At 46.8% G+C, this 22,104-nt stretch overlaps 1 protein-coding gene across 1 annotated transcript in view; it reads right to left on the bottom strand.

Moving 5' to 3' along the window:
- The window catches only part of NIPBL (NIPBL cohesin loading factor), a 158,192-nt gene extending 138,309 nt beyond the window's left edge, over positions 1–19,883 (bottom strand). Inside the window, exon 1 of the mRNA XM_040420964.1 lies at positions 19,220–19,883. The gene's annotated coding sequence lies outside the window, so the exon portion shown is untranslated. The remainder of the gene's footprint in view (positions 1–19,219) is intronic.
- Between the last annotated feature and the right edge of the window lie 2,221 nt (positions 19,884–22,104).

The following is a 22,104-nucleotide window of genomic DNA, read 5'->3' on the forward strand; positions in this document are numbered from 1 at the left end:
AAAATATGAAATTGGCTCATCTCTATTTAAGACACAGTGAAATATGGCAAATGCTTTATAATGCAAAATATTTTCCATCCACTTGAGCATAATACTGGAAAAAAGGGGGTACTGTCTGAAGAGTTTGTCCATGCTTAAAAGAGGTATTCCCTCATATCGATGCGGGTCCCAAATCTAGCTACAGAATAGGACCCCCAAAATGAACAGAGAGCAGCTGCGCATGCGTGGCCTCTCGCTGTTCGCCACTTTGGGAGTTCCGAAAACAGCGTGGTGGCTCGGCTACTTCCGGCAGTCCCATAGCGGTGAATGGAGAAGTAGCCACTAGGCACGAGAGACTCGGCCTTCAGATCATAGATCGATTCATTCAAATACTTCAATTTTAATGCTGTTGCCGTACCGCATTAAAATGTATTGGCTCCATGAAGCCAAACTTTGTATCGCCCAAAGACGTGCGAGACTTTGGTGAATTACTACTGTATTCATATCTGCGTATTCAAAACCAGGAGCCCAAAGTGGGCTTTGGTACCGGCTGGTACTTCGAATTCCTATTTTTAAATCATTTTAAATACGCAGATATGAATGCAGTAGTAATTCACCAAAGTCTCGCACGTCTTTGGGCGATACGAACTTTGGCTCCACAGAGCCAATACATTTTAATGCTGCACAGAAACGGCATTAAAGGGGTTTTGTCACTTCAGCAAGTGGCATTTATCATGTAGAAAAAGTTACTACAAGGCACTTACTAATGTATTGTCATTACCCATATTGCTTCCTTTGCTGGCTAGATTAATTTTTCCATCAAAAACAATCCATCAATGGTGCACGACCACTGCTGATGGATTGCAGGGTGGTCGTAACCATGAAAACGAGCCGTGTATAATGTGATGGAAAAATAAATCCAGCCAGCGAAGGAAGCAATATGGACAATCACAATACATTAGTAAGTGCCTTGTATTAACTTTCTCTACATGATAAATGCCATTTGCTGAAGTGACAAAACCACTTTAAGATTGAAGTATTGGAACGAATTGACTACAGGTCTATGATCTGAAGGTCGATTCGCTCAAGCCTTGTGGCCACGCTTGCGCAGTGCTCTCGGCTTGCCCAGCTATTTTCAGAACTCCAACTGCGGTGAATGGAGCCATGCATTCGTGGCGTGTTCGCCTTCCCTATGAAAGCTCCGTTCTCTAGATAAGCGTTAGGTGCTGGTCTCACATCTGGGACCTGCTCCTATGTCATATCCCAACGATGTGCCGTCAATGCCCTAGATGGGAGTACCCCTTTAAAACTTACGCTTAATGTAGATGACTCAATAAGAACATTCTGATGAGGCAAAAGGGCTGAAAAGTGCTGCCAACTAATAAGCCCTGCTAGTTTTCTCATGCATTCAATGCCGCTAAACCAATGCAAGCACCAGGTACAGTACCTACAATCTAGACAAGCAGGAAGAGGTAAAAAGTTGGACGCACATTATAGAAAGGAGGTACGAGGCACTTTACGTCCATGTAGTGAGCACAAAAGACTTCCAGGAGTGGAGGGGGCGACTGTAGTCAGCGGCGAGGGGGTCACGTGATGGCAAACAACAAGGGGACACAGGGAAGCAAGCTTCCCCCATCACACGGCACATCGTACCCCTGTGTCGCCGCCTGATGATGAAACCAGCAGCCAGTTTCCAGGGAAAGAGGAGGAGGAGGCGGCGGCAGCATCTATGTCAGGGGGAGGAGGGCAGCCTTCTCCTTTCCCAGGGCTTCCTTTTTTTATTTTTATTTTTTTCTGTTTTCGTCAACTTGGAGCTCAGCCAAGACCTGCTCTGGGAATGCACAAGAGGGTGGAAGGCAGGGCGGGGATGGGCAGATCTAAGGGCATGGGTGTGAACACCGCCATAACCCTTTCGTTAACAGAACAAATAGCACTTTGCAGTACTGCTCTCAGGCTTCCAGCAGAGGAAGAGTTAAAAAGGGGCCAAACACCAGCTGCTACCTCTTTTTTTTTTTTTCCTGATTGCAGTTAAAAGGTGCATATTCAGGCCCCGGGCCCCAGCAGGCAGCACATAAGACAAGCAGATTAGAGGGAAGAGAGGAGGAGAGCCGGACAGGGAGGCCGGGTTACAGGGGCGGAGAGGGGAGGTCAGGCTGTGACCATCCAAGGCTGCTGCGTGTGTCCTCAGCTTTGTGTAGCACAAGACAAGGAGGACATTCCCGGGGAAAACAAACTAAGTGGGAGGAGAGAACTTCCCGGGCGCCCCCCCATGACGGCCACACAATCCTTGTCCCCCTCCGCTGGCCATGATTTATTTATCAGCACACAATGAGACCTGCTGCTCCCCAGAGCTGTACTGGGAGCGCACATTGTCCACAGCACTGGGCCCAGTACAAGTGACCAGAGCTCCAAGCAGAAGGTCATTCCAGCAACAACAACAAAAACATTTATCGCGTGTCAGCAGTAAAGGGTTAACAAGTGACAACCGCACAGGGACAACAAAGGCCGGCTGAAATGACACTTCTGAAGCTCTTCACAAGCTTATGAGAACACGGCGTGACCGAATACAGAGATTACCGCACGGCAGAGGCTTCATAATCCTCCACATAACACAGCCGTGATGTAGTGCCGCGCACAGTGCACACTGCTGTATCCTCCCCTGGTAGGACGACGCCTCCTCCAGGCACCAGCGTTTATATACGTCACACACACAACAGGCAATCTCAACACGCTGCAAGCCAAAACCCACACACATCCAAGGCTCCGTATACATGGACACAAACAGCCTGGAACAAGCCTGCAGTCATGGGACCTGAAATGATCAGTTTAACCCCCTCTATGCCTCGGTCCTGGCAGTTTACGGCACCCTCAGCTTGGGGGTCACCCAGTTCTGACAACCAGAGGCAGCACACTTGCCCAGTCCTTCCATACCCAACTAGAAGCCACAGCTACATCTCTAAATGTGACCCAGACGTGGGCGGAATCTGCTAAACCTCTCACCTCTATGGAGGTCCCTAGGCTCAAGCAATGGTCCTAGAATAGCTGGTCTTGGGCACACACCTGAATGGTGTAGTGTGGACCTACATAGGGAAACAGCCAGGTTCACACGCCCCTGCAGAGTAGTACACCTATAGTAGGCTGCAGCCAGTACACCGCCTCACAGGCCACTATTAACAGCAGACACGAGACCCAATTCAGTTAAGGCCCCGTTCACACGATTGTTTGCTGATCAGATGCAGAACCATCCATTTCAATGGGCCAGCCAACACTGCTGACAACACATCGTGTACTGTCCGCATCAGAATGTCCGTTCTGCGGCCCCACATATTCTTGTCCTTTTTGCACACAAGAAGGGTCTATTCACACGTCCGCAATTTCGTTCCGAATTATGTGGAACGGAATTGTGGTCCCATTCATTCATTTCCGGGTCCGCAATTCCGTTCCCGAAAAAAAATAGAACATGTTCTATTCTTGTCCGCAATTGTGGACAAGAATAGGCATATTCTATTAATGCCGGCAAGATGGAACGCACATTGCCGCTGTCCGTGTTTTGCGGATCCGCAAAACACGCTGCGGACGTGTGAATGGACCCGAATAGGTTACAATGGGTCTACAAAAAAAATACGGAAGCAACACGGACATCATCTGTATTTTTTTGCAGTCCGTATGTGGAACCATTCACTTCAATGGGGCTACACAAAAAAATAAAAAAAAAGGAAATGACTGTATCCATGCTGTGTCCATATGTCCGCATGGGCATTCAACAAAAAAAATTATAGATATATATAGAACAGGTCCTATGATTGTCTGCATTATGGACAAGGTTAGGGCTGTTCTATTAGGGGCCAGCCGCTCCGCAAAATGTGAAATGCACACAGCCGTAAATTTGCGGACTGCAAAAGATCCAATGGTCGTGTGCCTGAGCCCTAAGACTGAAACACTGCAATATGTCCGCTATAGGGGCACCGCAAATTTACCAGGACTTCAGTTTTCTTCGTCGAGCCCTGCACTAGGCATAACACAATATGAGCACAGGCGCAGTGCATGCGGGTAACTACCATTCCTTCTGAATTCCTGGCCACAATACAAATTGCGACGTGACAACTACCATCACTGCAGTTACCCCACAAATGTATGGGTGACAAATAGAAAAATGCCACACACTGCCACGTAGTGCAGCCTCTGTCCTGTAACCTTCCGCACATTCATGGGCAGCTTGAACCCATTACAGCCTGACGCTCCTCACCAGCTACTTCACCTATAGGCTCTAATGGTCACTGGTCAGAATTTGTATGTTGATTAAAGTTTTTCATTTCCACATTGTAAAACCCACAGTAAACTGCAATTACTACTACATGTATCAGGCCTGCATCTCTTCTGTTTCTGACCCATATCTGGTAATGGCTCACAATCACTGACCAAACACTGAGACCTAGTTCACACTTCAGTGTTCGGACAGTGATTTCCATCAGCGACCGTGAGCCAAAAACCAGTGCAGCTCTGAACAGAGAAGAGGAGCAGATCGTTCTATTACACCTCATCTCTCTGTAGGCTTCACTCCGGGTTTTGGCTCAGTCACTGAAATGACTGACGTGTAAATTAAGCCTGACCATGTGAAAAGGGCACTGGAGGTTAGGCACAGAGACCTGGCCGCCAGTTTCGGCAGAGAATGACGGGAATCGGCTGGGCACAAACAGCAGCATGCAGTGGTAGGTGTCTGGCCGATTCTCAGCATTTTTTCTGGATCTCTGCCGGGCCCCATTATACTTAAAGGGGGTTCTGCAGTTTGTTTAAACTGATGATCTATCCTCTGGATAGATTATCAGCATCTGATCAGCGGTGATCCGACACCCGGGACCCCTGCCGATCAGCTGTTTGAGAAGACAGCGCCGCTCCAGTAGCGCCGCATTCCTTCTCACTGTTTACCGCAGGCCCAGTGACGTCACGACAGTATCAACTGGCCTGGGCAGGGGCCAAGCTCCATTCAAGTGTTGCTTTAGCAGTGTGTTTGGGGTCATTGTCCTGCTTAGGGTTGTTTCGGGTATCGAACTTTCGATACCCAAATCGATAAGATACCGGGATTTGCCTTTTAGTATCAGAGAACATGGATCGCGCTGCTCTCGGCGCGGCTATGTTCCCTCAGCAGCGCAGGGAGAAGGAAGCAGTCTCTCCCTCCCCCTGTGCTGCCGCTGCCACCAATGAGAGCGCAGAGGGGCGGAGGAGGGGACGGGCTGTGGCCACTGTGCCACCAATGATAACATTTAATACATTACAAATACAAGCGGCAGAAACACATTGCCGGTACCCTGCCTCTGACAGGGTGCTGCAATCCACTGCAATTAACCCCTCAGGTGCCGCACCTAAGGGGTTAACTGCCACTGATTGCAGCGCCCTGTCAGAGGTCGGGTGCCGGCAGTGTGTTTCTGCCGCCGGCTGTATTTGTATATTAAACGTTAATTATCATTGGTGGTGAAGTGCGCCCTCCCCTCCAGTATTAAAAACATTGGTGGCAGTGGCCACAAGGACCCCCTCACCTCCTCTCATTGGTGGCAGTGGCAGCTTCTGATCGGAGCTCCAGCAGTGTAATGCTGGGGCTCCAATTGGTTACTATGGCAGCCAGGACGCTACTGAAGCCCTGGCTGCCATAGTCAGCTCCCTGCTAGTGTTGAGCAAACTTGTGTTTTAAGTTTGGCGGCTAAAGTTCGGGTTATCGAAGTATCCCGTTATGGATTCCGCTACCACGGACCATAACGGAATTTAGAATCCATAACGGGATACTTCGATAACCCGAACTTTAGACCCCGAACTTAAAACAAGTTTGCTCAACACTACTCCCTGCTGCTGTGTGCACAAAGCCCAGGGCAGCAGGGGCAGTGTAAAGTCCTATTCACTCTAATAGAGCTCTATTAGGGTGAATAGGGCAAGGGATTAAAAGATCCTAGGTTCTACCCCTAAGGGGGGAAATAGTTATTAAATAAACTGTAAAAAAAATAATAATAATACACCAAAATAGTATAAATCACCCCCTTGCCCAATTTTACATATAAAATAGGATAGGACTGTTCTGTTATGGGCCGGACGTTCCATAAAATGCGGAATGCACGCAGCTTTTTTTGCGTTTTATTTTTTTGCGTGGTATCGCGTATCGCAATACTTTATGGTATCGAAACCGAATCAAAATTTTGGTATCTAAATAACCTTAGTCCTGCTGGAAGGTGAACCTCCGTCCTAGCCTCAGATCACGCACAGAGTGGTACAGGTTTTGCTCAAGAATGTCCCTGTATTAAGCACCATTCATCTTTCCCTCCACTCTGACCAGTTTCCCAGTCCCATCCCCCCAGTATGATGCTGCCACCACCATGTCTCACTGTGGGGATGGTGTTCTTTGGGTCATGTCATGTGTTGGGTTTGCACCAGACATAGCGTTTTCTTTGATGGCCAAAAAGTTCAACTTTAGTCTCCTCAGACCAGAGCACCTTCCTCCATACATTTTGGGAGTCTCCCACAGGTCTTTTCACAAACTCACAACGTGCCTTATTGTTTTTAGCTGAAAGTAATGGCTTCTTCTGACCACTCTATGGAGCGTACGGCTTATTGTCGTCCTATGTACAGATCCTCCAGTCTCTGCTTTGGAACTCTGCAGGGTTACCTTAGGTCTCTGTGCTGCCTCTCTGATTAATGCCCTCCTTGCCCGGTCCTTGAGTTTTGGTGGGCGGCCGTCTCTTGGCTGGTTTGCTTTTGTGCCATGTTCTTTCCATTTGGTTATGATAGATTTGATAGTGCTCCTGGGGGATCATCAAAGATTTGGATATTTTTTTATAACCTAACCCTGACTTGTACTTCTCAACATTGTCCCTTACTTGTTTGGAGAGTTCCTTGGTCTTTATGGCAGTGTTTGGTTAGTGATGCCTCTTGCTTAGGTGTTGCAGCCTCTGGGGCCTTTCAAAAAAGGTATATATATGAAATGGCAGGTCATGTGACACTTAAATTGCTCACAGGTGACATCATGCCACTAATTATGTGACTTCTGAAGGTAATTGGTTGCACCACAGCTTTTTACAGGCTTCCTACCAAAGGGGTGAATACATACGCACATGGCAATTTTCTGTTTTCTATTTCTAAACAATTTTATTTATATATTTTTCTCATGTCACTTCGCCGACTATTGTGTTCTGATCCATCACATAAAATTCAGATTAACAAAACATTGAACTTAAAGGGTTTCTATCACTTTGTTTCACCTATTTAGCTTTCAGACACTAGCGATCCGCTAGTGTCTGCTTTATCTAACCATCCTAATATAAGAGCTTATTGTCCTGCCGTTTAGCTAAAAAAATAACTTATATAGATATGCAAATGAGCCTCTAGGTGCTATGGGGGCGTGATTAGCACCTAGAGGCTCCGTCTACCTTAACAAACTGCCGCCGCCCAGCGCGTCCCTCCAGCCCGCCCATCTCCAGCTGAAGCGATCCTCTCCGTGCGCGTCTCTGTTCTGCGCATGCGCAGTGAATGTCTGATCGCTTCCCTGCTCAGACATCTCCACTGCGCCTGTTCCTCGGAGCACTATGACGTCATCGGCGCAGGCGCAGTGGAGATGTCTGAGCAGGGAAGCGATCAGACATTCACTGCGCATGCGCCGAATACGAGGAGCATCGCATTCCGGAGGAGATGGGCGGGCTGGAGGGACGCGCTGGGCGGCGGCAGTTTGTTAAGGTAGACGGAGCCTCTAGGTGCTAATCACGCCCCCATAGCACCTAGAGGCTCATTTGCATATCTATATAAGTTATTTTTTTAGCTAAACGGCAGGACAATAAGCTCTTATATTAGGATGGTTAGATAAAGCAGACACTAGCGGATCGCTAGTGTCTGAAAGCTAAATAGGTGAAACGAAGTGATAGAAACCCTTTAAGGCTGTAATGTAACAAAATAGGAAAAATGTCAAGGGGGTGAATACTTTTTCAAGGAACTGTATGTTGGCCTCATATGGGCACTGCTCCTTGTTACTTTATATTTTGGTATATGTTGGCGTTATATGGGCATGTTGGCGTTATATGGGCACTGCCCCTTGTTCCTGATAATTGGCCTGTGCAAAAGATGCCAGCGATCACCCAATGAATGCGCGAATGCTCATCACCGTGTCTTTCGGCTAGTACCTACAATCTTACTTTCTGCGAGGCAGACTGGCCTGTGTGAATAGGGATCTGCTGCCCACAAACAAGTAACTGCCCCATATAGATCCAGCCCTCACCTCCACCGAAGAGCAGACCATTATTGTGAACGCCTGGTTTGTCTGCCAAAAACATTGGTCTGTGTAAAATGACCTTAAAGGGGTATTCCTGTTACAAGATATTCCCTTATCCACAGGATAGGGGATAACCATCAGGTCCAGGAGGGGGGGGGGGGGCTACTGCTGGGACCCCCACCGATCACGAGAATGGAGGCCCTGTACCCTGTGGAACCCAACCGGAAAACGGACAGAGGTTGGTTGGAAAAGTACTGCGCTGCTCCATTCATTTCTATGGGAGTGCCGGTGACGGACGAATGTAGGCGGTGTGTGGATGAGATCTGTTAAAATGTCATCCACTTTACTGGTGCCACACGACTGTGGATCTGCCACACAAAAATCTGCACCAGCAAATCTGCAGCTAATCAGTCAGCGAGGACATGGCCTGGAGCAGTTTTTTTATTTTTTTTCTTCTTACCTGGGCAACCCCTTTAAGTACACTGGCAGGTAGGGGCCTCTGAAGGCTATGCTTGCTCTAAATAACATACATTTTTATCACAATCTTCCTACAAGTACCTGGATCACCAGAAACTGCTGTGGAGTATGTAGAATACATGGATATTGGGGTTATAGTAAAGCACTGTGGAATATTACGGTATTATACATGTTTTCTTATTATAACATATTGCACTTTTTACGTATTCTGCCGCTCTTTACAATCCTGCACGGCATAAGGGAACATAGTTACATAGTTAATACGGTTGAAAAAAGACGTACGTCCAAGTTCAGCCAAGGGATAGGTGGGGACGTGAATCCCAAAAGGAAGTGACGCTCAGATTTCTAAAGTTTTCTCAGGACTATTTTGTGGGTACAGCAAGTGTCACTGCAGGATAGTCTGTTGCGGTATTTAGTATTCCTATAGATACACCTACCACTACAGGATATCTAATTAAAGGGTTTCTATCACTTCGTATGACATAATTAGCTGTCAGACACTAGCGATCTGCTAGTGTCTGCTCTGGCCAACCATCCTACTATAATCACTTGTGGGGCAGCGGTTTTGCTAAAAAACTAACTTTTATAAATATGCTAATGAGCCTCTAGGTGCTATGTGGGCGTCATTAGCACCTAGAGGCTCCGTCTACCTTCATACACAGCCGCCGCCCAGCGCGTCCCTCCAGCCCGCCCATGTCCTCCTCCGTGTGACGCAGCGGACGAGTTCTCGCGCATGCGCCGTGCGCGGCTGTATTCGGCGCATTTGAGATCTCAGCTCGGAGCGGTCAGACATTCAATGCGCATGCGCCGAAAACAGCCGCGCACGGCGCATGCGCGAGAACTCGTCCGCTGCGTCACACGGAGGAGGACATGGGCGGGCTGGAGGGACGCGCTGGGCGGCGGCTGTGTATGAAGGTAGACGGAGCCTCTAGGTGCTAATGACGCCCACATAGCACCTAGAGGCTCATTAGCATATTTATAAAAGTTAGTTTTTTAGCAAAACCGCTGCCCCACAAGTGATTATAGTAGGATGGTTGGCCAGAGCAGACACTAGCAGATCGCTAGTGTCTGACAGCTAATTATGTCATACGAAATGATAGAAACCCTTTAATGGATAATAAAAACCACCAGAGGCAGAGCAGCTTTCTGTGCTACCTGGAATTTATACCGCCTGGGCCAGATATTCTCCAAAGTCAGGGGAGCAAAATACTGTAGACTTTATCAGCCAGTTACTCCACTCCAGGGGCACAGACAAGAACAAGGGTCAGGGGCCAGGTACTGGTTTTTAGGAGCACTGCTGAGGGGGGCTCCTGTCTTTATAGCCATCTCCAACAAAGCTGAAGCCCAGTAGGCATTAGGGTATGTGTATTAATACTGGTGTATTAATCCCTCTCACCGCCTTGCACCGGCCATTGTTCACTATTTTATGATATAAGTCAACGTTCGACCCACCCTCCCTTTTCAAAGCATCAAAGTTCTTCAGAGGACACAAACAGGGGCGGCGCTGTACAGAAATACAAGGCCTGATGTGTGGTCACCGACCAACCCTCCACCTCATCAGGTGCCCGACCATGTATGCAGTATACGGTACTTGTGGCGGCTTTTATTATTACAGCGTCTCATCTAATATAGGCATTATTATAATGCCAATACCCTACACCGGCTGTGGTTTATGTCGGTGCTAGTTAGAATCTCCTGGTCCTATATAAGTGATTAGTACTAGGATTACGCTGCACTGTGATAACCTGCACAGTATTAATACTCCTCTGCAGGTCTTGAGATAAGGGCCAGGCTCTTTAGTAGCAACACTAACATAATATGGGTTACCTCTGCCCCATTATTACTACTATTCAGCCTGGGATATCAGTCCACCTCTTCTCTAGTAACATGGAGATAATACTATTATATGGGTTACCACCACGGTTCAGAAGTCTGCACTAGTAACACAATATTATATGGGTTAGTACTGAGGTACGAGTGCCGCTCTATACGGAGTATTGTCCCAGCTCTGGACTAATAAACCTGAACATGCAGGCATTAGTAAGTCTGTACCATTACTGTTAGGCCTCCTGCACACGAACGTTGTGTGCCGACTGCATACGGCGGGGGTCCGCAATACACGGGCACCGGCCCATGTGCACTCCGCATCACGGATGCAGATCCATTCACTTGAACGGGTCCTCAACCATGGAGATGCAGAACGGAAGTGCTTCCGAGGTGTTTCTGTCCGCGCCTCAGCACCGCAAAAAAATAGAACTTGTTCTATTTTTTTGCAGTGCAGACGGATCACGGACCTATTCAAGCTGAAGGGTCTCGATCTGTCCCAGCCGCGGCACGGACGTTGCCCATGCATGGGGGACCAAATGCACAGAGCGGACGCACAACAGCCGCGTGCAATTACTCATCCTGTAGTTATCAGTCCAGCGCTGGACAGTCCTATCCTTGTCCATAATGCGGACAATAGGACACGTTCTAGTTTTGTTTCAGAACGGACGTACGGAAACGGAATGCACACACTTGGCCTGGAGTATTATTCCAGCTCTGCACTTGTAAAGCTGCAGTATTATACATGTCATTATTACTCAGCAGGTCATGTGTATTTTTATATAGACTAACGGATACTCTAGGGCAGGGATCAGAAACCTCCAGCTGTTCTGAAATACAACTCCCACAATCCTCTATTCATTCCTATGGGAGTTACAAGAACAGCCAAGTGCAACCTGTACAAGTACATGCTGGGAGTTGTAGTTTCACAGCAGCTGGAGTGTCGGAGGTTGCTAATCCCTTCTCTAGGGCATGACTCCAGCTCCGCATTAGTACCACTGCGGTATAATTATTATGGAGGTCATTTATGACCAGATATATGCCACTTTTGTGGCGCATATCTGCGCAGTAAAAATGTATTACTATAACGATTACTTCAGCTACTGAGTAGTAGTAGTTTATTTTTATTATATAGGTTACGTAAAGGGGTTATCCTATCTTAGACAATGGGGGCATATCCTACCTCTGGGACCCGCACCTACAAGGAGAACGGAGCGAAGAAACTTGAGGACGGCGCACAGCACATGCGCAGCCGTCCTCCATTTCTATGGAGCTGCCCCATAGAAATGAATGGGAGCGGTGGCCGCGCATGCGCGGTGTGCTCCCATTCACTTCAATAGGAGAGGCGGGGAGCTGCGCCTGGTGGTGGACAGACCCTGGGATCCTCCAGCCACAAGTCTCCCCGGCTCCGTTCTCCTTGTAGGTTCGGGTCCCAGAGGTGGGACCCGCACCTATCAGACAATGGGGGCATATCTTAGCGATATGCCCCCATTGTCTAAGATGGGATAACCCATTTAGCTAGCTTGCAGGCTCTGGGCATTCAAACCAATGTAATATTACACAGGTAACTATGGCTTGTCCTTAGAAATCAGTTCGGCACTAGTAGCACTGTACTACACTGCTCAAAAAAATAAAGGGAACACTTAAACAAAACAATGTACCTCCAAGTCAATCACACTTCTGTGAAATCAAACTGTCCACTTAGAAAGCAACACTGAGTGACAATCAATTTCACATGCTGTTGTGCAAATGGGATAGACAACAGGTGGAAATTATAGGCAATTAGCAAGACACCCCCAATAAAGGAGTGGTTCTGCAGGTGGTGACCTGACCACTTCTCAGTTCCTATGCTTCCTGGCTGATGTTTTGGTCACTTTTGAATGCTGCCGGTGCTTTCACTCTAGTGGTAGCATGAGACGGAGTCTACAACCCACACAAGTGGCTCAGGTAGTGCAGCTTATCCAGGATGGCACATCAATGCGAGCTGTGGCAAGAAGGTTTGCTGTGTCTGTCAGCGTAGTGTCCAGAGCATGGAGGCGCTACCAGGAGACAGGCCAGTACATCAGGAGACGTGGAGAAGGCCGTAGTAGGGCAACAACCCAGCAGCAGGACCGCTACCTCCGCCTTTGTGCAAGGAGGAACAGGAGGAGCACTGCCAGAGCCCTGCAAAATGACCTCCAGCAGGCCACAAATGTGCATGTGTCTGCTCAAACGGTCAGAAACAGACTCCATAAGGGTGATATGAGGGCCCGACGTCCACAGGTGGGGGTTGTGCTTACAGCCCAACACCGTGCAGGACGTTTGGCATTTGCCAGAAAACACCAAGATTGGCAAATTCGCCACTGGCGCCCTGTGCTCTTCACAGATGAAAGCAGGTTCACACTGAGCACATGTGACAGACGTGACAGAGTCTTGAGACGCCGTGGAGAACGTTCTGCTGCCTGCAACATCCTCCAGCATGACCGGTTTGGCATTGGGTCAGTAATGGTGTGGGGTGGCATTTCTTTGGAGGGCCGCACAGCCCTCTATGTGCTCGCCAGAGGTAGCCTGACTGCCATTAGGTACCGAGATGAGATCCTCAGACCCCTTGTGAGACCAGATGCTGATGCGGTTGGCCCTGGGTTCCTCCTAATACAAGACAATGCTAGACCTCATGTGGCTGGAGTGTGTCAGCAGTTCCTGCAAGACGAGGGCATTGATGCTATGGACTGGCCCGCCCGTTCCCCAGACCTGAATCCAATTGAGCACATCTGGGACATCACGTCTCGCTCTATCCACCAACGTCACGTTGCACCACAGACTGTCCAGGAGTTGGCAGATGCTTTAGTCCAGGTCTGGGAGGAGATCCCTCAGGAGACCGTCCGCCACCTCATCAGGAGCATGCACAGGCGTTGTAGGGAGGTCATACAGGCACGTGGAGGCCACACACACTACTGAGCCTCATTTTGACTTGTTTTAAGGACATTACATCAAAGTTGGATCAGCCTGTAGTGTGTTTTTCCACTTTAATTTTGAGGGTGACTCCAAATCCAGATCTCCATGGGTTAAAAAATTTGATTTCCATTTTTTTTTTTTTGTGTGAATTTGTTGTCAGCACATTCAACTATGTAAAGAACAAAGTATTTCAGAAGAATATTTAATTAATTCAGATCTAGGATGTGTTATTTTTGTGTTCCCTATATTTTTTTGAGCAGTGTATTATATACTATCAGGCTACTTTCACACTAGCGTTCGGGGCTCCGCATGTGAGTTCCGTTTGAAGGCTCTCACAAGCGGCCCCGAACGGATCCGTCCAGCCCTAATGCATTCTGAGTGGATGCGGATCCGCTCAGAATGCATCAGTTTGGCACCGTTTGTCCTCCGCTCCGCTCAGCAGGCGGACACCTGAACGCAGCTTGCAGCGTTCGGGTGTCCGCCTGGCCGTGCGGAGGCAAACGGATCCGGATACAATGTAAGTCAATGGGGACGGATCCGTTTGAAGTTGACACAATATGGCTCAATTTTCAAACGGATCAGTCCCCCATTGACTTTCAATGTAAAGTCAAAACGGATCCGTTTGCATTATCATGGTAATGCAAACGGATCCGTTCTGAACGGATCTAAGCGTTTGCATTATAGGTGCGGATCCATCTGTGCAGATACCAGACGGATCCGCACCTAACGCAGGTGTGAAAGTAGCCTTAGTTGTAGTATTATTGCAGATCCTGATGCATCACTTCAGCTCCACACTAGTAACACACAGATTATTGCAGCTACTGAGATGTCCAGGCAAGACTAATATTATACCACTGATTACTACTAATACTCTCCGGGTGTTAGTAAAAATGTATTCTATTGTATGATATAGTCCAGAACACATTATTATTAGCTTGAATAATATTATTCAAGTTTATGATACCATTACTCTGCAGGTCCTGAATATTAAACATTATAGTGGTCTAGTTATTACAGATCCTGTTGTACCACTCCAGCCTTAGTGTTATTATACTGTTACTACACTCCAGCCTTAGTGTTATTATACTGTTACTACACTCCAGCCTTAGTGTTATTATACTGTTACTACACTCCAGCCCTAGTGTTATTACACTCCAGCCCTAGTGTTATTATACTGTTACTACACTCCAGCCCTAGTGTTATTATACTGTTATTACACTCCAGCCCTAGTGTTATTATACTGTTATTACACTCCAGCCCTAGTGTTATTATACTGTTATTACACTCCAGCCCTAGTGTTATTATACTGTTACTACACTCCAGCCTTAGTGTTATTATACTGTTACTACACTCCAGCCTTAGTGTTATTATACTGTTACTACACTCCAGCCTTAGTGTTATTATACTGTTACTACACTCCAGCCTTAGTGTTATTATACTGTTACTACACTCCAGCCCTAGTGTTATTACACTCCAGCCCTAGTGTTATTATACTGTTACTACACTCCAGCCCTAGTGTTATTATACTGTTATTACACTCCAGCCCTAGTGTTATTATACTGTTATTACACTCCAGCCCTAGTGTTATTATACTGTTACTACACTCCAGCCTTAGTGTTATTATACTGTTACTACACTCCAGCCTTAGTGTTATTATACTGTTACTACACTCCAGCCTTAGTGTTATTATACTGTTACTACACTCCAGCCTTAGTGTTATTATACTGTTACTACACTCCAGCCTTAGTGTTATTATACTGTTACTACACTCCAGCCCTAGTGTTATTACACTCCAGCCCTAGTGTTATTATACTGTTACTACACTCCAGCCCTAGTGTTATTATACTGTTACTACACTCCAGCCCTAGTGTTATTATACTGTTACTACACTCCAGCCTTAGTGTTATTATACTGTTACTACACTCCAGCCTTAGTGTTATTATACTGTTACTACACTCCAGCCCTAGTGTTATTACACTCCAGCCCTAGTGTTATTATACTGTTACTACACTCCAGCCCTAGTGTTATTATACTGTTATTACACTCCAGCCCTAGTGTTATTATACTGTTATTACACTCCAGCCCTAGTGTTATTATACTGTTATTACACTCCAGCCCTAGTGTTATTATACTGTTACTACACTCCAGCCCTAGTGTTATTATACTGTTACTACACTCCAGCCTTAGTGTTATTATACTGTTACTACACTCCAGCCTTAGTGTTATTATACTGTTACTACACTCCAGCCCTAGTGTTATTACACTCCAGCCCTAGTGTTATTATACTGTTACTACACTCCAGCCCTAGTGTTATTATACTGTTACTACACTCCAGCCTTAGTGTTATTATACTGTTACTACACTCCAGCCTTAGTGTTATTATACTGTTACTACACTCCAGCCTTAGTGTTATTATACTGTTACTACACTCCAGCCTTAGTGTTATTATACTGTTACTACACTCCAGCCTTAGTGTTATTATACTGTTACTACACTCCAGCCCTAGTGTTATTACACTCCAGCCCTAGTGTTATTATACTGTTACTACACTCCAGCCCTAGTGTTATTATACTGTTATTACACTCCAGCCCCAGTGTTATTATACTGTTATTACACTCCAGCCCCAGTGTTATTATACTGTTATTACACTCCAGCCCCAGTGTTATTATACTGTTATTACACTCCAGCCCCAGTATTATACTATTACACTCCAGCCCTAGTGTTATTATACTGTTATTACACTCCAGCCCCAGTGTTATTATACTGTTATTACACTCCAGCCCTAGTGTTATTATACTGTTATTACACTCCAGCCCTAGTGTTATTATACTGTTATTACACTCCAGCCCTAGTGTTATACTCCATCACTAGTAATATAGTATTATTACACTCCAGCCCTAGTGTTATTATACTATTACACTCCAGCCCTAGTATTATACTCCATCACTAGTAATATAGTATTATTATACTCCAGCCCTAGTGTTATTATACTGTTATTACGCTCCAGCCCTAGTATTATACTCCATCACTAGTAATATAGTATTTCTACACTCCAGCCCTAGTGCTATTATACTATTACACTCCAGCCCTAGTATTATACTCACTCACTAGGAATATAGTATTATTACACTCCAGCACTAGTGTTTTTATAATATTATTACACTCCAACAGTAGTATTATACTGTTATCAAACTTCAGCACTAGTGTTATTATAGTATTACACTCCAGCACTAGTTATTATACTATTAGGCCCCTTTCACACGAGCGAGTTTTCCGCACGGGTGCAAAGCATGACGTGAACACACAGCACCCGCACTGAAACCTGAACCATTCATGTCAATGGGTCTGTGTACATGAGCGATGTTCTATATCCTGTGCTTTTTCACGCAGCCCTGGCACCATAGAAGTGAATGGGGCTTCTGAATAAAAACACAAGTGCGGAAGTAATACGTTTTTCACTGATGGTTGCTAAGAGATGTTGTTTGTAAACCTTCAGTTTTTTATCACACGCGTGAAAAATGCATCAAAACACATTGCACTCGTGTGGGAAAAACCTGAACTGAACGCAATCGCCGACAAAACTGACGGAACTTGCTTGCAAAATGGTGCGAGTTTCACTGAACGCATCCGGACCTAAAACGGTCACGCTCGTGTGAAAGAGGCCTTACACTCCAGTACTAGTATTATCCTTTTACACTCCCACAGTAGTATTATACAGTTATAAAACTTCAGCACTAGTGATACTATTATATTCCATCACTAGTGTTATTATACTATTATTACACACCAGCCCAAGTATTATATTATTAAACTCCAGCACTAGTATTACAGTTATCACACTCCGGCACTAGTACTGTAGTGTTATTATACTCCAGTACTATTATCACACTCCAGCAGCAGTATTATTTACTAGTACCAGTATTACTCTCCAGCACTAGTGATACACAGTTATCACACTCCAGCAGCAGTAGTAGTACTATTATTACTCTCCAGCACAAGTACTAGTATTACTCTCCAGCACTAGTACTAATAATACTCTCCAGCACGTGATACACAGTTATCACACTCCAGCAGTAGTACTAATAATACTCTCCAGCACGTGATACAGTTATCACACTCCAGCAGTAGTACTAATAATACTCTCCAGCACGTGATACAGTTATCACACTCCAGTAGTAGTACTAGTATTATTACTCTCCAGCACTAGTGATAGTTATCCCACTCCAGCAGTAGTACTATTATTACTCTCCACCATAAGTACTAGTATTAATTTCCAGCACTAGTGATAGACAGTTATCACACTCCAGCAGTAGTGATACACAGTTATCACACTCCAGTAGTAGTACTAGTATTACTCTCCAGCACTAGTGATACACAGTTATCACTCTCCAGCAGTAGTACTAGTATTATTACTCTCCAGCACTAGTGATAGTTATCACACTCCAGCAGTAGTACTAGTATTATTACTCTCCAGCACTAGTTATCACACTCCAGTAGCAGTAGTACTAGTATTACTCTCCAGCACTAGTGATACAGTTATCACACTCCAGCAGTAGTACTAGTATTATTACTCTCCAGCACTAGTTATCACACTCCAGTAGCAGTAGTACTAGTATTACTCTCCAGCACTAGTGATACAGTTATCACACTCCAGCAGTAGTACTAGTATTATTACTCTCCAGCACTAGTGATAGTTATCACACTCCAGCAGTAGTACTAGTATTATTACTCTCCAGCACTAGTCATAGACAGTTATCACACTCCAGCGGTAGTACTAGTATTATTACTCTCCAGCACTAGTCATAGACAGTTATCACACTCCAGCGGTAGTACTAGTATTATTACTCTCCAGCACTAGTGATACACAGTTATCACACTCCAGTAGTAGTACTAGTATTATTACTCTCCAGCACTAGTGATAGTTATCACACTCCAGCAGCAGTAGTACTAGTATTATTACTCTCCAGCACTAGTGATACAGTTATCACACTCCAGCAGTAGTACTAGTATTATTACTCTCCAGCACTAGTTATCACACTCCAGTAGCAGTAGTACTAGTATTACTCTCCAGCACTAGTGATACAGTTATCACACTCCAGCAGTAGTACTAGTATTATTACTCTCCAGCACTAGTGATAGTTATCACACTCCAGCAGTAATACTAGTATTATTACTCTCCAGCACTAGTCATAGACAGTTATCACACTCCAGCAGTAGTACTAGTAGTATTACTCTCCAGCACTAGTTATCACACTCCAGCAGTAGTACTAGTATTACTCTCCAGCACTAGTGATACAGTTATCACACTCCAGCAGTAGTACTAGTATTATTACTCTCCAGCACTAGTGATAGTTATCACACTCCAGCAGTAGTACTAGTATTATTACTCTCCAGCACTAGTCATAGACAGTTATCACACTCCAGCAGTAGTACTAGTAGTATTACTCTCCAGCACTAGTTATCACACTCCAGCAGTAGTACTAGTATTACTCTCCAGCACGCCGCTCGGTGACACCACTGTCCGCACAGAAGTTTCCGCACAGTCCCCGGGGCTCCACACAGGGGCTGCGGCTGGAGGTCACCTCTACCTCCCTGGTCCCGGCTGTGGAGCCCCAGGCCTCGGCCTGTCAGCGGCCGCCCCCGCAGCTAGCCCCGTAATCCGCGGCCGGGCAGCAGCCGCAGCGGCCTAGCAGAGGCCCAGGCGCCCCTCTGGCTTCCCGTCTCGCCCGCGCTCAGTCCTGACCTCCCCAGCAGAGTAGTTACCTGAGCGGCAGGCTGGGACTGCGGCCTCCAGTCCGGGCCGCTAGGGGGGAGCCGATCTTCCGTCACTCCGGGCCTGGTGAGGATAATCCGGACATGTAGAGAGAGGGGGAGCGGGGAAGGAGCCGATCCCTTCTCCTCCTCCTCCTTCCCCCGTCCTGCCCCCCTCCCTCCCGCCTGCAGCCGCCGCCGGGAACCAACAGAGGGAAGGGGGGGAAGATTCACAGTCCGAGTGTCCGCCACACACACGTACACTCCCCGGCCCGAGCGCTCTCTATCCGGACACGACTGCCTTCCCGTCAGGCCGCAGCTCTCCGTGCGTCCTCACAACGGGCGTCGCTGTCCCCCGCCCCCGAGACACGGGCTGCCGAGTACGGCCCGGAGGGAGAAGAGAGAGCTGGGGGGGGCTGGCGGCGAAGGGGAGGAGTCCGGTCAGTGCGCGGCGGCCGCTTCAGGCTAATCGGGATCCGCTTCTCCCTCACACAGAACAAAATGCCGACCGGAAGTGCAGCCGCACGAAGGACTCCCTCCACCGGCGCCAAACCGCCGCGCAGCCAGCGCCACTTCCGGTGTGTGTGAGTGTGACACAGTGCTGCTGAGGGCGCAACGACGGGACAACACGGCCACTTCCGGTATGGGAGAGCCCGGTGCTGGGTGGGGGGTTCATGAGGTGGTGGGGGACGACGACGCCGCCCCCCTCAGACAGAGCGGCACTTACCCCTCTGTACTCGGGTTACCACAGAGCAGGCGTTACCCATAGCAACCGCGCCAGTCTCCTTCCCGCGCTGATTGGTTGCTATGGGCAACCGCTGCTTATTTTCTTTACTTCACTAAGTTTTGAGGGGGATGAAGGAAACCCCCCAAGAAAAAAAAACGCATTCAGTGCCCCCCTGTGGGCAATGTACACCTGACAAATAAAGAGCACTCCATGAAATGTGCATTTCTTTCTGCTCGCGCTTTCCTTTTGCGGTACGGTGTCGCCTCGCGAGGGTACGATCACATGGGGCAGATTTTGTGGGTTAGTATTAGGGCCTGTTCACACTGCGGTTTTTTTTTTGCTGGTAGAATTTGGGCGCACCAGAGTTTCGATGGTGGCCGCGCGGTTCCTGCCTCCGTCCTAGGCAGCGCTGAAGATCGCAAAGCCGAGAAGAGACGCGTCCGTTCTCTGTCCGCGATCGAAACGAACGCGTGGCAGAAACCACACGGCCGCCAGCAACAAAAATTTGACCTGATCTTTTTGGGATTTTTAATTCCCATCGTACGCCAGTCATTTCTATTTCAATTAACCTTTTCAGCCCTGGAGGTTTTTTCGTTTTTGTGTTTTCGCTCCCAGGCTTTGCGAGGGACATAGCGTTTTCATTTTTCCATTCACATAACCATAGGGGGGCTTGTTTTTGGCGGGACAAGTTGTACTTTCCAGCGGCTCCAGTCTTAAAGGGGTCGTCTCGCGTCAGCAAATAGCATTTATCATGTAGAGAAAGGTAACACGTGGCACTTACTAATGTTTCGGGATTGTCCATATCGCCTCCTTTGCTGGCTGGATTCATTCACGTTGTACACTGCTTGTTTCCATGGTTACGACCACCCTGCAATCCACCAGTGGTGGTCGCCACAGTTATATGGGCCTGACTTTAGAGACGGCACCCGCTCGCAAGCGTCAGACAGACAGACGTCGCTGTCAAACGTGACCACGGCATCTGCAAACACAATAACCCGAAAGCGCGCATTTCCAGGTGTGTAGCGGCTCCCCTTAGAGAGGAACGGATGGACCAGACGGTGTGTGAGCGGCAGCCTCTGTATTCCTCAATGATATGAAGCTGCCGCACATTAGTCCCTATGGAGCCCCTGCCTGTGGCAGAGCTCCACAGGAACACAGTGTAATCCTCATAGACACCTATGATAATGCACCGTAGTCTATGACAGAAGCAAACTAATGGTTATGGGAACTATACAAAAAAAAAAAAAAAAATGTTCAAAAAATATAAAAGTTCAAATCACCCTCCTTACCCCAAAATACATAAACAAGAAAAAATAAACATCATGAACATCGCTGTGTGCGACAACGGCCTGTACTATTAAAATAGAAAAATATTTATCCTATACGGCAAATGGCGAAATGGAAAAAAGTCAAAATGGACAATAAAACGTTTTTTGTATGGCTTCACCTAACACGAAAAATTGAATAAAAAGTGATCAAAAAGTCTTAAACTGGGTTCACACGGGCGTCACGTTTTGGCTCGGGATGCGTCCCGGGTGCATTGCGTCAAACCTGCGCGAGTAGGTACGCAATTTCAGTCAGTTTTGATTGTGTTCCGTTCAGTTTTTATCGCGCGGGTGCAATGCGTTTTGCACGCGCGTGATAAAAAACGGAATGTGGTACCCAGACCCGAACTTCTTCACAAAAGTTCAGGTTTGGGTTAGTTGTTGTGTAGATTGTATTATTTTCCCTTATAACATGGTTATAAGAGAAAATAATAGCATTCTTAATACAGAATGCTTAGTACAGTAGGGCTGGAGGGGTTAAAAAAAATAAAAGATAATTTAACTCACCTTAATTCACTTGTTCGCGCAGCCCGGCTTCTCTACTTTCTTCAGGACCTGGGTAAAGGACCTTTGATGACATCACTGCGCTCATCACATGATCGATCACCATGGTGATGGACCATGTGATGAGCGCAGTGACGTCACCACAGGTCATTTTCATCAAAGAAGAGAAGCCGGGCTGTGCGAACAAGTGGATGAGGTGAGTTAAATTATTATTATTATTATTTTTTAACCCCTCCAGCCCTATTTTACTAAGCATTCTGTATTAAAGGATAACTGTCATTTTTTTATTATTTATTTTGCTAAAGTGTAGGGCAAGTGATAGGTAACAATTTTGCAATAGA

Source organism: Bufo bufo, chromosome 2 (assembly GCF_905171765.1).
Source record: "Bufo bufo chromosome 2, aBufBuf1.1, whole genome shotgun sequence".
NCBI lineage: Eukaryota > Metazoa > Chordata > Amphibia > Anura > Bufonidae > Bufo > Bufo bufo.